The sequence below is a fragment of the Vigna unguiculata genome, chromosome 6, assembly GCF_037176805.1.
Source record: "Vigna unguiculata cultivar grain cowpea cultivar isolate G323 ecotype 2 chromosome 6, ASM3717680v1, whole genome shotgun sequence".
NCBI lineage: Eukaryota > Viridiplantae > Streptophyta > Magnoliopsida > Fabales > Fabaceae > Vigna > Vigna unguiculata.
This window is the reverse complement of record NC_140797.1, coordinates 37,432,391-37,444,241: the sequence shown is the minus strand read 5'-3', so window position 1 is coordinate 37,444,241 and position 11,851 is coordinate 37,432,391. Positions and strand designations below refer to the sequence as shown.

Below are 11,851 nucleotides of genomic sequence, written 5' to 3'. Positions count from 1 at the left end.
CGTTATATTTCGTCAAAAAAACCTCTCATAATTTTTGACAAATTTCAAATTATTTTTTGTCATGAATGAACTCTGTTACAAAATTTTCAGCGAGAGATAACAAAAATGGGGAACAACCAATGGCATCCAAAATCTAGTCTAAAATTTACAAAATTCTTCTTTTTGAATCATGGTGAGTCTATTATAATATATATTCCTAAACATTTTAAAAAAAAATGTTGACTGAAAAAGCTTGGTTAGGTTGATGAAGGAGATGAGCATATATAGAAACAAAACACATGGCATCCATAAGTTAGCCCCTACAGAGAAAGATGGAAGAGTTTTATGTAAAGTCATTTTCCAAAGGCAATTAGGGTACAATTCCACCGCATGTTATGGAGGATGCTATTGGCCCTCCCAACAAACCATGAATGCTCAATTTGAAACCCTACCATGGGATGCACATGTAGGTGTCTGTCTTTATGGGATTCTTTTTCCTATATTTATTGTTTTCCTTTCTTTGTCTTTCTTTCACTGCTCTTTGCCCTATCAAATCACCCATCCTTAAGCCATGAAGCCATGCTGCACCTTGCCTGCTATCTGCACACCCCCACTTGCATTACCATAACATAAAATGCTTTTACCATCAAAATTATTGCATCCATGCATGCACTCATGTGAACATCATTCAACCTCACTCAACACAGTAACGTTCGAATTTTCATTGGACCACTCATGAATGATTGCAGATACACACCAGTTTTACTTAAACGGGTTAAATATGTTTTTGATGGTTTATTAATATTTAGTAAATTTTAAAATTAGTCTATTTTAAAATTTTGTATTAATTTAGTCTTTTATTTCTTGAAATATGTGAATTTAGTTCTTTTGATCAAATTTTGTTAAGTTAATTTAATATTTCGTACGTATTTTAGGATTGTATTTGAATTATTTGTATTGTTTGACACATTTTTGTTTTAATATTAAGTCAAATACTATTATGAAACGTGCTTGATGTGTTAAGTAAACTTAACAAAATTTGATTAAAAGAACTAAATCCACATATTTTGAAAGATAAAGAACTAAATTGGTCCAAAGTTTTCAAATGAACTAATTCCAAAATTTACTGAAAGTTAAGGGACCAAAAACATATTTAACCCTAGTTAAATAAAGGGTTAAATATGTTTTGGTCGCTCAAGTTTCAGTAAAATTTGAAATTAGTCATTCTTTGAAACTTTTGACCAGTTTAGTTCTTCATCTTTAGAAATACGTGAATTTAATCATTTTAACTAAATTTTGTTAAATTTATTTGATTTTTCAAACACATTTCATAATAGTAATTATTTACACTGTTTAACACATTTTCACTTCCATGTTAACTCAAATACTTTCATAAAACGTGTTTGAAATGTCAAATAAACTTAACGAAATTTAATTTAAAAGACTAAATTTATTAAAGACTAAATTAAACAAAAATTTCAAAAAAAACTAATTTCAATTTTCATTGAAAGTTAAGAAACTAAAAACATATTTAACCCTTAAAAAAATAGATTAAATACTCACTGAATTTTACCATTCTATTCTATTCTATTATTACAAGCAATAAAGTGTTATATTTCAAAATTGACTCTGTCAATGTAGTGAAACACAAAGCAGTGCTGACCAAACAAGCCAAAAGTAGTGGTCCTGCACTGGAATGACACCAACGTTAAACAAGATTAAAATATTGGTAGATTCTAACAAAGAAGAGAGTTAGGGCAAAATCCTCTTCAGATTTAGGAGAGAATTTTTTTAATTTACACTAAGCACCAAACAACATACCGTCCATTTCTTGGAACATCCATCATTAAGTCACTAAAGAGTAAAGAAAATTGTAAAAAATCCAGTTCATGCGTACTTGCACCTCGAACTCCTAAAGAAACTGACTTAATTTTTAAGTTAGTTCAGTTAAACACATGCAAACGTACTTAAATAATATTATTCCATATTGGAACTATTGCCTCAAGAAAAACAAGTACTTTTGCCAAAACCTTTTAAAAACCCAAAAATATCATATATGAAAAATGCCAAAAATGACACCCTAAACAACATGTGCTTTGTTTGAGAATAGATATCCCACTACATACTCACTCACACATACAAACCCTAAATCATTTTATCTATTATTTTCTTTATAAAAATATCAATGAAATGAAACTAATATTATTATTCCATGGTAAATAATTTAGTTCAGGTTAAACTTTATAAATAAATTTAAATATAATAGTAGTAGAACTTTATAGCTTCAAGTTCCAACCTCTTAGACCCCATTAGAGACTGATGGACAAGAAGACATAGTTTCTGATCCGATTTGCACGTCTAATATTTAATTTCAGACACTGCAACACTAGAAAGTTCATCAGTGACCATTTATATATATAACAGAGAATTTTTCTTTCTTTTCACAAAAGGAAATTAAAAGACAATGACAGTAGACACTTTATAACCAACCACGCTAGGCCAATTCTTAATTTCTTGCCCTAAAAAAATGCATAATGCTGTGTATGTTTTCTTCTCATTTTTTATTATTATCTATCCAACGAGTCCAGGGTTGTTTCCCAATCTCATCGTGCACCTTTTATGATGATTCTTCTGTCAACAACACGTACCTGAAATTGACACATCACAGTAAAATGTGTTCCAATCACAGCCTAACTTGACCCTATTCTGTGGTCTTTGAGTTCCAACTAAGAACCAAACCTTTGTGTTCCAAAACAGACCAAGGTTTGTTTTTGTTGGTGTTTTGTAAAAAAGGTAATATTTATATACATAACAGACACTACACTGCAATCAATGTAGGTAGGTAGTATATTTCTGAGGTATCTGTGACAGAGTTTAGAGCCAGCTAGCCACCTAAAATTAATATCAATCAGTAAATAAATCCTCAGGATATTTTGACTAATAAATAATAAAAATAAAAAGTAAATAGGAGAAAATAAAAAAAATTAAGAGAAGTATACTGGCAAAAGAAAACCTTGGATATTCTGCATATCTTTCCAATTTTCTGATGATTTAACACTGAACAACTTTATCATTTTGATTGTTATTAGCATAAAAGAGTTCATTTACTATAATAAGAGTCTTCGTGTGCTGATAGCTTAACAGAAAACATATTACATCATAAATTGCCATTTGTAATAATAGCACCATTAATATCATATATAAACAGTGGTGATTTATATGTTGAATGTTAAGACCACATGTGACACACAAAACATCCTCTATCAAATACAAAATCATAAAATATAGTAAAACTTACACTAACCCTGAATAATAAAATAAATACTTTATAAAAATTACTTACATATTTAATATGAAATTATTTCCACATACATTTTAAACTTTAGAGACTTTGTAAAATATTATGTTATATGTATAAATCATTTTTAAAAAATAAATAATTCATAATTTTTTCAATTATACATAAATTCAATTGAGTGAAAATCCTAGAGATAATTAGATTAAATTAATAATTTACTTCAAAAAATAAAAACTACAATTTCTGAATGATCTTAAGTCGTATCATTAAAAACAATGACCAAATATTAAACATGATTGCAATCTTAAATAAATATATTAATAACATTGTAGTAAAAATGAATTACTATCACACAAACCATTTTTATATAAAAATACAAAAGAACTGGACATATTAATATATATATTGCATAGTAACACTATTTAATCAATAAAAAATAAATATAAATTAACAACATTATTTACATAAACAACTCTATACTTTAAAATGTTAAAAATTTAACAAATATAAATATATAAAAGTACATTTATATTAAATATAAAAGTTTCACCTTTATTCTATCGTTTTTTATTAGAAAATATACAAGTTCATATGTATTATTCAATGGATGGCATCTCATCTATTGAATAATCACTAAATAATGACTAAAAGTATTAAATTAGTAAAACTCCATATTAATTACTTCCAAAGACTCAAATAACAAAGTACAAACATTTAAAAAGAAGTATAATAACCTTCCTACATGTATGTATACTAAGATGAAAAACCAAATGAACAAAATATTAGAGGTTTGATTGTTATGTTTTAACCATAGTATATTGAAGTAATCATTTCAGATTAGTTAAAAAGATATAACATTATATAAAAAAATTCTTCAAATTACAGGATAAATTGGATGACGAAGGCTACAATGAAAAGAATATTTTGCATAAATGATTTACAAAAGTTATTTATACATACATACATACCCAAATAAGAATTAAGGCATAGTTGGTGGGAGATCAATTTTCATATACTATTATATAGTCCATGCATACTCATATAATTAGGAGACAATATTGGGTCCACAACACTGTTTAGGATAATGACAACATAATGTATATATACAAAATCTGAACTACTAATAATATCCTACATAATACAGAATCTTATGTGACATCATGTGATATCGCATGGGTAAATAAAATCCATACAAAACCAATATCTTTCAATATTGAAAAACAAGATAACATAACTCCATTTCCACTACCTTCATATATGTAGTAGAGAACATACAAAATTGTATTTCAGACACAACAAACTCATAAATACTAAATTATCCTAATACTGTTAAGGATTGGTGAAAATCTATATATTTTAAAAAAATAATAATAATAAAAACTGTGGTGAGATGTCATCTAAACCAAAACTTTAGTTTTAACAGCCCAAATCCGAGGGAAAGAAAACAACAAAGGGTTAAATCGACAATCAAGCTTCAAAAGATAAAAGAATTTATTGAACATTTTCTTTAATTTTGTTATAAGATACAATAAAAACTAGCATGATATTTACACTAAATTTAAATTTTCTATAAATTACAACCAAAATACTATGTTATAAGAGACTTTATTACTTTATGTCAAAGTGTGTCCTAAAAATAAAAAAAGCCCTACTACTCGATTCATCCCAAATATTTTCCCAAAATCCAACACAAAACCATGACTACGCACTATAAGCTTTTGGGTTTAAAGCAAAGTCGTGTAAATATGTTAATAATCAAAGTGATTAAAAGTTTGAGAACAATGTAAATAAAATTTCAACTTAATTAAAAACATAAGGTAATAAAAAAAATATATTCAACACACTTAAATAATTAGATTTTTCGCCAGCCAATTTATATTACCCATTTAAAATACGAAAAAATCAATCTTCCTAATTAAGGAGTTCTTGCAATACATGAACTAAATCAAGGGGAACAAGTAGAATAGCAAAATAAACTCTTCAAAACGACAATTTACAACTACAACTGAGATAGCTAAATCAATAGAAATAAAGCAGTAAAACAAGATCTTCAAGAATAATTTTCAACTACATAACAAATCATGATTATTATAATAAACCATTAGTTTCAGATTTCATTGTATGACATTCAAATGAAATTAGAAATATCTTTCATGCCCATAAGTATGTGGGAAAAGTGAAGAAATCAGTAAAATGGTGAACAAAGCTTGACTAACAATTATATATATAATTATATTTACAGTGCAATAAGATGAAGAAAAAGTAATTAATAACCATAATTAATGAAATATAATGACATAAATACTAAAAGGGAGCTCCCTTCAGTCCAAGCAAAGACAAGAAAAAGATGAATTTTACCTCCTGCATCATTCACACATTCACAATAGCATAATGAACCCAATTCTATTGTGTTTGAATGAATGAGTCAGCAGAAAATTCAAATCCTCTACCCATCCATGAGTGGACTGAAGGAAGCTCTCTTAAACTATTCCTCACACTACATATAACAAAATTCTCTACCAAGAATGCTACAACAATAATATTCCATCAGATCTAAGATCAAACAAAAAGACAATAAACAATACAACATCTATTGGTGGCTGCAAAAATACACACATAAATTTACAATTTCAAACACTATATAATGAGTCGGAATCTTCACGTAACACATGAAATCCACAAGCAATTAATTTAATCAAAAAAAGGTTCAATAAAAATAATAAATCAACATATGTCGTATGACTCCAGATGAAATTCAACAAACAAAGATGAAACTATAGAGACAGAACTAGAATGCTCTCATTACTAGGCTTAGAAGGAAATCACTAACAATGATGCAAGGATTGAAGAAACTGTAATTCATATTTATGCAGATACAGTGACAAAAATCTGAATACTATGAGAACCTTTAATTAGTATTCATGGGTATGTCTAAACCTGGTATACTTTTTCAGGAAGAAGGAATCATTTTCTGTCAAGCACTCAAACACTTAACAATGATTAGATTACAACTTTTTAATCACCTTTAACTAGCATGCAGACTGCCGAGGAATGTAGAGTTAATCGACATCATACGACAACATCGGAGAAATCGGCTTCTTCTAAGATATGAAAAACACATTTCTTTTACAAGAACCCTAACCCTAGGACCTAAAAGTCTCAAAACAAAAAAGATTTTTCCTTCATGATACTAGAATAGTGTCCTTTTTCTAACCCTCTGAATATCATGCAAGAACAGATGAACAATAGATACAGCAACTGCATATAAAGATCACGATCGAACACAGCAGAAAAAAAAAATCTGATGTAGTAATTTGTATGATCAAAACACACAGGGGCATGTAATGTGATATTCGTAAGCTTAAAAATCAAAGGGTCAACTTCGTTATGCAACAACATAAAACACAAGCAAACTAGGTGCATCTTTAACTAATACTTCTCCGGTTCTTCCCGCAAAGAGGACCAAAACAAAAGCTTCGACCAAAGAACAGTGTCATAGCCACAGCAGCTAAAGGAGAAAAAGGAACCAAATCGACAAAGAAAAGGGTGAGAGGAGGAGATATGAGTTAGAACACAGAATGAGTTCCATATAACTATAACTGAACAGGAAAAATAAACAGCTAGAAAATTGAAAAAAAGAAGAAAAAAAAATCAAAGGGTCAGAAGAAGCAGAAATCACGGAAGAGAAACTGTGTTAAAGAAGTAGCAGAATGAGAGAGAGAGAGAGAAAGAGAATAGGAAGAGTAGTCAATGTCTTCGTGAGAGTCAGAGAAGGGAAAACGATTGAAGATCTCACATCCACACAAATCTGGCAAAACAGTAAAAGCACTGTTTCCAAAAACAAAAAACGAAACAAAGGGTAAGCAAATATCATCTTTTCCTTTTCCAGGGAATGGAAAAATTCTCTTGCCGAGAGGATTTTTCTCCACACACAACACTAACCAGAGACAGAAAAACCAGAACCAGGAAGAAGGTAGATTTTCATCTCCCATCACGTTTCTCCTTCTTTCTCTCTCTGAAGGAACCTTATCACACAAACCGACATAAATGTTGTACTGTGTAAGTACAGTGAATAAAGGGTAAAAAAACAGGAAAGTGAGGATGGAAAAGTGGGGTTCCCGTTACTTCTTTTAAGTCTCTCTATGTGGCAGTCACTTCACTCCACTGTTGTGCACTATTCTCTATTAAACTCTGGTGAGCGAGTGAATCTAGTAATCTACAATCTTTCTCTCTCTCCTTTTATAGTGGCTACTCTACAACAGCTATTTCCTCGATCTGGTTTTTGTACATGGAAATCGATGAACATGGTGCGTATATATAGGGTTTGAGCTCACTAATGAGACTGGCGGAGAAAATCATGAACCAGGGTACTTGAAATTATACACTTTACAAAAACATGACTCGCCTGCCATCAACAGGTTTCCATGTCCACGTTTATCAGAGATTCTCCCGCATTTTAAACTATCTTTTTCTTTTTCTTCATTATTTCATAAGTAACTTGCATGTTCTTTTTATTAATAATTTATTATTTTTAATTCTTTTATGGGATAATTAATTATTATACTTATTAATTTAAATATTAATTTATAAATTAAAAATATTTGAAACTAAAATAATTTTTAAAATATTTTAATTTGAACCACTCTAACAAGTATTTCTATCTGATGTTTTCAGATATTTTACTAGTATTTTTATTAAAATATTTAATCTATAAAATATTATTATAATTATTATGATAATAATAATTTATAATTTTTATTTTAACAAAATTTAATATATATAATTTTAATTTGAATTCATAAAATAATAATGATAATATATTTTAATAAACTTTTTCATATTTTTCGATATACGTATATTATATTTTATATTTTATTATTTTTAAAATAAATATATAAACACATATCGTATATGTATTATTAGTAACTAAAATAACTTTTAGTAAGAATCATTTTTCATACTAATCATTAATATTAATTATCAAAATTTTCACTACTAAAAAATTAATCTTTAATTATAAAAATAATTTTTAAATAAGTCTCTGACTCTAATTTTATAACTAAAATAGATTTTAAGAATTTTGTTGCAATGTTTTTATATTTAGTGTAATTCATCCTTACTGTTATTGTTATAAATACAACAAGGTACTAAAAACATTTTATTGTGGATTTTACACATTCATATGCATGCTTGGAGTTATTCGCTTGCTTATATTTCTAGATTTTTTATATTGTAATAATGTAATTTTATTTAATCATTTCTTGTTTTAACAGTGTGAATTAAGATTTTCGTCTCTTTATCTTAATCTTGAATCTTGTTCATAATTAAACTTAATGTTTAAGTTAATGAAAAAATATATTTCTTTTAATACTTGGAAATATCATTAATAATAATAATAATAATAATACAACTAATTTTAAGGTATTATTAACATAAAAACTAGGTTAATACGGTAAAAAATATAAATGATTATAATTCAAGTATTTTATATTAAATAAAACTAACTAGCTGAACTATTGGTTAAAGAAACAACAGTATTCTTTATTAGAAAATGTTGGATAATATGATTTTTAATTCAAATTCTATCATAAAAAAATAAAAATTATAGCTGTTAAAATGGGTAATCTAGTTTGACCCGATTCAACCTATCATAAATTGATCATTTAGTGAGTCAACCTAACCCGACTCGCTTATTAGCGAGTCAACAAATTCAAACCCGACCTGACTCACTATTTGTTGGTGGGTTAAACGGGTTGACTCACGGATTTACTTAATTAAGAAAATGCAATTTTTTTTTCAGTCAAAACTAAATTATAATTTTAATTAAAATCTAAATAAACTTTAATAGAATCCAAATACAAACCAAAATCACAAAAATACAAATTATCTTATGTGTTGGCTAAAAAAAATAATCTAACATGACCTAAATGCAAAGCTTAACTTAATAAAAGAAATACTTATATAACCTTTTATTTACAGATTGGTGAGCCAATCCGGCTTACCATAGGTTCAACTCGGATAAGCCGGATTCTAGGTAAGCTAGGTCAAAAATCAACTCATATTGAAATTTATAAAAAAATTTCAACCCAATCCAACCTGAATCCGTGATGAGCCAAATTTGCTCACGAGTTTCGATCCATTTTTACATCTCTAATAAAAACATTACATTTATGTTTTAACTTACTTTTACTATTTATAAACTTTTACATGAATCATTAAACCATTTTTTTTAATTTGAATCCTTGAATTAAAACATAAAATGTAAGTTTTGAGAGTTCTTTTTGACATTTTAAAACTATCAGAAAATAATAAGTTAGTTTTAGAAACTTAAGGTCTCAATGTGAAGAATCTACGTAATAAGAATTAATTAGAAAATTAATTTACAAACATGTTTAAAATTTCAAACTACAGTTATGTTTACTCAGTGGTCTAATCGTGTCATTCCCAAGTCCTAACTTTCTGATTGACTAAAAAGGTTTGTTTGACCGCATAACACCGACAAAAGAAAGTTCCGTGAAAGATAATTAATACTTTAATTTAAAAATAAAATAAATAAATAAAATTAATCATTGTTTTACGGACACTGACTTGAAAATGTTTTTGCAAGCATCCTGACATTTACACTTAGAGGTACTCAGAACCAAAAGGAAGGAAACATCTCAGCCATGAGAGTAAAAAGATCTTACACAACTCTAATTGAAGAGAAGTTGGAGGTGGAAGAATATTACATGACAACACATCTTATGTCTACTTAGGTCGCGAAAGAACAACTGATAATGATTTACTTTTATATATAAGAAATGTATGATTAGTTACATATATAACCAATTATACATGTATGAATAGTTGTTCTAATTAAATAAATAGATAATGAATTACATTCGATGCTTAATTCATTATTCTATTATTTTAAAATAAAATTTTACTATTTTACAATTTTACCAAATTATAAAAAGTATAATGCATACTTTTTTTCTTTGATATTTATCTTGCACAATTTCTATAATTATTGTCTTTTTCTCTCCTATATTTCGCACTTTCAACTCATCTTTAGTAAATCAAATTAAAACTAATTATTATAACTTTTAAGTCTCCGAAAAGATTTATGGCTTTTTTTTTCTTATAACATGTTCTACTTTTATTTGTAATCAATGTTCTGAGTATGAATGACAACGTGTCGGAATGGGAACGAGTTTCACTATTTCATATCTATTCTCTCAAAATTTCATCATTCATGTATCAAAATTCAATGGGTATCAAACTTTTGTCTCATCTCCATCCCCACCAAGTAACAGGTATAATCTCGTACCCATACTCATACTCTTACTACATCAATATTAATTTTTAAATGTTTGTTTACTTCAATTTTTTAAATTCTAAAACTTGATCAAAATGACACAAAGAATAAATAATAAACATAATAATAAATTGTTTAACATAGATTTTGTATCTTTTGAACTCCAATATATATTGGATGATGATAAAAAGATATTCATAGCAATTACATTAAATTTTTATATTGTAGTAAATAAAAGTTATTTATACATTTATAGTAAAAAAATTAAGTATGATTGACAATGAGTTAGAAAATAAAAAATAATTAGATAAAATATATCAAAATAATATTTTACATGACGAAAATAAACAACAAATACAAATATTAAAAAATTAGCAAATGTGTGTCTTATAAACAATTTGAAAGAGTATTGAAAGGAATCACACAAAGGAAAACAAATGTATAATTAAGGGTATGATAAGATGAAAAATACCTTAGAGATCCAAGAAAACTTTTCAAATATCAACACATACTCAATGGTTGAGAAATAACAAAAATTGTTTTAGCGAAACAAAAGAGTTCTTCAGATGAAACAAAAATGAATAATAATAAGTAAAAAATATATATTATCTAGTAAATAAAAGGTTTATGCTATTAAACACTTAAATTGAGAGTAGTAAACATTCTCATATGAAAGGAAAATATACAATAACTAAAAATATTTCGAATGTGAGACGTAAAAGAATTTTAATTGACATAGATCATTTTAACATAATTACATAAAAGTAAAAGTTATGATAAAATGAAAAATATAATGGAGATGTCAATAAGTTTCATGACAAACCAAATAATGTGAATATTTTAATAATATAAACGGGAACAAAGATATGGTGGGGACAGATATTATGGTGAGGATATGTACATCTACATACCCAATTGAAAAGGTCAGGAATTCCTCATACCCATATCCAGTTAAATCAAGAATTCTTCGTTAAAACGGAAATGAGTTCGAGTAATACCACGAAAATAAATTTATTTGTTGTCTTTAATTTCAAGAGTGAATCATTTCTACATTAATATATATATATATATATATATATATATATATATATATATATCATTTGGTACAATTAATCCTCATATTTGATTCTTTATTCATATTATAATTAGTATCAATAATACATGACTCTAACTTATATAAACAATTGATACAATCTCTAATTTAAAATCGTAAAATAATAAATTTATGAATTTTTTTTCATATAAAATATTTAACTTTCTTATTTAAAATCGTAAAA

At 27.0% G+C, this 11,851-nt stretch overlaps 1 long non-coding RNA gene across 1 annotated transcript; it reads right to left on the bottom strand.

Moving 5' to 3' along the window:
• Positions 1-264: 264 nt before the first annotated feature.
• Positions 265-7,677, bottom strand: LOC146885853 (uncharacterized). The gene is made up of 2 exons (XR_014995627.1): positions 2,276-7,677; positions 265-579 (listed from the first exon to the last, which is right to left on the bottom strand). It is a non-coding gene; the product is annotated as an uncharacterized LOC146885853 (long non-coding RNA).
• Positions 7,678-11,851: the final 4,174 nt, after the last annotated feature.